Genomic DNA, 4,816 nt, shown 5'->3' on the forward strand with positions numbered 1-4,816 from the left:
ACTTCTGACAGAGAGAGAACCGTATTTACTCTCTTTTTTGTCCTCTCAATAGTCAGAGAACCGTGTACGGGATCGATTTCCAGTAAAGTCTGACTGATTCTGACTAGTCCGGACTCGTACGGGATCGCAACTATTAAAATAATGCAACTTGCAGTGAAAAAAGAACAGATACATATATACAACATACATATAGCAGCAATTAATTTCATTTAACGAAATGGCATGTCGACCATTTCCGCTGTAGCGTATGTCGTGCATATTTTTAGGCGCAATATTTAACTTCTTCTGGCGGGGCGACATCTACCTCTAGAGTTTTTCTAATTGTATGTCTTTGAAATGATACCTTAGACGAGGTTGATATCTAGAATAGACCAGAACACCAGGACAATTTGTTCAAATCAGGACAAATCCTGAATCCAGGACGTCTGGCAGCCCTAATCTACTACCGCGTATGACTGATTGAGGCGCTTGTGCGTACGATATGTGTTGGACACGTTGCGGGTACTCTGGTATCTAATACTGTGCCTTAGTAAAACATTAAGAAACGTTGATACGTATTTTTTATGTATATTTAATATCTCGCAATTTTCGATTTTTATCCAGCTTAATCGTCACTTTTGCCTTATGTGCGCCGCGTTATTTTACACATGTGTATACTAAACATTATTTTCAGCTTTTAAGCTATATCTGACATTAAAGCGTGTACTTTACTTTTTTAATCATCTCTTTTTAATTTTTCAAAATAATGTATGTGGCTGTAATAAGTCGCGAACTCCGTGTTTGCTTAATACGACACTGTATGAAAATACATATCGTCGTTTAAAGTACAAAACCGCGTATCAACAAAATTCAAAACCGCGTATCAACAAAATGCAAAACCGCGTATCAAGATAATGCAAAACAGCGTATGTGAGGCAGTGATAGAAAAGTAGTTACAATAGTGCCATTTTTGGCACTTTCATTCTCAGAGGCACTTTTGGCACAATTCATCCTATTTTGGCACAATCATAAATTATAGAAACTTAGCGTAATATGCCAATGTATAACAAAAAATCACATACTACATTATAAATTAAAAAATTACATAAAGTGAAAATTAAAAGCACCAAAAAGTTAAAATAAGGGCCGTGAGAACTATCTGTTTATTTATTCGTTTATTAGTCAATTAATACAAAAATTCTTACTGACTAGTGACTAAATTTAGGCTACTTAAAATGATTGCTTAAACATAAAGTTACCAAGGCTCTTGGAAGCGAAATATCCAAAGAATTACATTGATTTGATTCAATTAAAGTTCTGATTAATGGTGCATTAAGAGAATAATACGACTTGACAATTGGAATGTGTGTGATGGCACATTGAAGCCTATTCTACTTAAAAGCTCAGGACAGTCGATATAACCTCCTAAAATATTAGCCACGAAGGAACCTGATAGAAACGCCCTTCTGGTAGACAAAGACTTTAAATCTAGCAGCATACAACGCGAAAAATATGACGGAATTGGTTCCGTGAATTTCATTGAGGGCAGTGCAAAACCTATAAACGATTTCTGGATACGCTCTATTTTATTTAAGTGGGTAGCATAATATGGTCCCCAAATAAAAGCAGCATATTCCAATCGCGATCTTACGAAAGCAGTGTAAACCGTTTTATAAGTCCAAAATGTCTCATTGCCATAATTTCGCATATAGGTATATATGTGTAAACACGCCAGAATAGCTATATTTCGGTGTACTTCTCCTTCGTAATTAGAAAACTGTGTTATTTTACTATGAATTTATGTACATAAATATATATCTTCGATGTTTTTGCAAAACCTCCCATCGACCAATTGCAAAACCGCCTATTTTACAGGAGAGCGAAAAAACGGGTTTTCTTTGAAGGCACTGCCTTGATATCTATATATTAATACGCTAAGATAAATTTTGTGTCCGTTCGTTTGGCGATTCTACCGAACCGAATTCAAAACCAAGAACACCGCAGAGTATTTATGGTTTCACAATTGGTTGAAAATTACGGCCAAAACCGTCGTTTAAACATTTTCGAATAGTGTATAGATGTTGCTGCGACATGTTCAATTTGACACGTTTCGCCTGTTGTTTCACTACACATTTGAAATTAAGCTTTGAAATAAAGATAAATATGAAGATGAAGAAATAAATGATAACGATGAAGTCAAATAAAAAGAAGGCAAAAGCGAAGATAAAGACGAAAATTGAGACAATGACAGATACATAAGAATTAGGGTAACTAAAAGGGTAAGAACATTTCTTGAATTTATGAAGTGAAACTTCTTTAGCGGCAGTTGGTTGGTTCGGAGTACATTGTCAAATTCCAGGGGAATAATGCGCATGGAAATAGTTCTCGGTTTACCGGTTTGAGAATAAAAACAAAAACAAAGATGCCTAGAGGTACAGGCAAAAACGAAGATCAAAGTAAATTTAAACCCTTTAAGGTAAAGGTGAAGAGAAATATGCAAAAATAAAGATAAATATGAAGAAAAGGATGAGGATGAAGATCGATATTGTTATCGATATAAAACTCGATATTTTTGTCGATATAATAATCGATATTGTTATCGATACTGTTATTGATTAAATAACCGCTATTGTAATCGATATAATAGTCAATATAATAATCGCCATTGTTATCGATACAATAATGGATATTGTTATCGTTTATTTTTTAGTCATTTATATTGTTAACGATATGTACCATAAACGATACTGATGTTTGTTATATTTATCGAGAAATTAATCGATTTTACAATCGTTGTATTTTTCTATATGTTTTTGGATATTGTTATCGGTATTGTTATCGACACAGTTATCAACAGGGTTATCGATACAGTAATCGGAACATGGAATTTGACAAAGACCAAGGTAAAGTTACCGATTTCAAAACCAAAAACGCCGTTGGAAAGGTCATTTTCTGTAGATGATGAGAGTTTTTATAGTTTCGAAATTGGTTGAAAATCGTCGTTTAAAAATATCCATATTTGTGTATGGTTGTTTTTGCAACCTGTTCAATTTAAACTGTTGCGGATTTTGTTTAACTTCGTATTTGAAATTAAACTTTGAAATAAAGATAAATATGAAGATGAAGAAACAAGTGATAACGATGAAGACAAAAAAAGGAAAAAGTGAAGATAAAGACGAAAATTGAGATAAAGGCGAAAATGGAGACAATGAGAAATACATAAGAATTAGGTTAAAAGATAGGAATCGAAATAAAATCAGCCATAAAGGTTACTGAAATTTATTGAATCATCGAAGTTTATAATTATCGAAATTTATCCATCCTTATTAAGTTATCGCAACGTATCGAATTATTCAAACTGATCAATGTTTACTGAGTTGTCGAAATTTATAGACACAGAAACTTAGTTGTCCAAATTTACGGATAGTTATCGAGCTATAAAAACGTGTGGGATTAACGAAATTTGTCAAGATAAAGAAATGTACCAAGTTATCGATATTTATTGAATTATCATTATTTATAGAGTTAACTAAATATATCGAGGTGTCGTAATGCATGGAGTTCTTTCAACTTACAGAGTTATCGATAATTATTGATCTACTGACATTGGTTGGTTCAACAAAGCAAAGTTTATGGAATTTTCAAAATATATCCATTTATCGAAATTTCAAGGTTATATAAGCTTACGATTTATCACTTCTTATCGAATTTAATCGTCTTAACAGAGTGCAACGATTTATCAAAATGGTTAGATAGTTTTCGAAAAATGTGGAGACGTCAAAAGTAAATATTTATAAAGGTATCCAAAGTTTTTACATTTTTGAGTTATCGAAATTTATCGAGCCATCGAATTTCACAGTTATCGAAATTGGTCGAGTTAACGAATTTTGTTGAGTTATCGAATTTTAGTGTTCTTGAAATTCATCGAACTATCGATATGTATCAAATCATCGAAATTTATCGATAAACTTGAATGTATCGGGTCAATGCCAAGTCCTGCCGAAGTCCTCCAAAGACTCTCATTTTTGTTGTTTTGTTTACCTTCTCAGATAAAAAAAAAATAGTTACGTTTTAGCAGAAGATTTTCCGGTTAGTTAATTTGTACCGTGTAAGTATCGCTACGTGTTAAGTTAGAAAACTTCTCCAAGGCTTCTAAAACTAGAAAAACTGTCGAATTTCGACAGTAACTGGCACTCTAGTTAGGTTTATTCTCTAGCTATTATTTTGCAAATCTGTTGTTTTAATAACGATTTTACGATTCTTATGCATAAATCTCGATGCCTGGAGTTCAGGGTTAGCAAATCTCATTTTTGTCACAATGGCGATTTAGGCGGTTTTGCAACTGGTCGATGGGCAGTTTTGCAAAAACATCGACGATATATCTAAGGAGGCGGCCGGTGTGGTGCAGCGGTTAGCAGTGCGCACTACCACTCCGCAGGGCTTGGGTTCATGCCCTGATCAAAGCAACATCGCAAAAAATATATAGAAAATGGTTTTTTCTTACCAGCGGTCGCCCCAAATATATGTAGAAAAAAGGTTTTTTCTTAACAGCGGTCTCCCCTCGGCAGACAGTGGCGAACCTCCGAGTGTATTTCTGCCATGAAAACCAGCTTCTCATAAAAATACAACCCCCGTTCGGAGTCAGCGTAAAACTGTAGGTGTCTACCCTTTGTGTGACAACATCAAGGCGCACGCCACAAATCGGTGGAGAAGCTCGGCCAAACACTAAAATACGTATGTGTAAGCGCCAATCTATTATTATATGTCTAACACTAGCCACACACGACGAACATGTGTAGTTTGCCACAGACGATAAGCGGTGAAATGCTTATGACTT

The sequence above is a fragment of the Rhagoletis pomonella genome, unplaced genomic scaffold, assembly GCF_013731165.1.
Source record: "Rhagoletis pomonella isolate Grant_MI unplaced genomic scaffold, Rhpom_1.0 Rhpom_scaffold_00007, whole genome shotgun sequence".
Lineage (NCBI taxonomy): Eukaryota > Metazoa > Arthropoda > Insecta > Diptera > Tephritidae > Rhagoletis > Rhagoletis pomonella.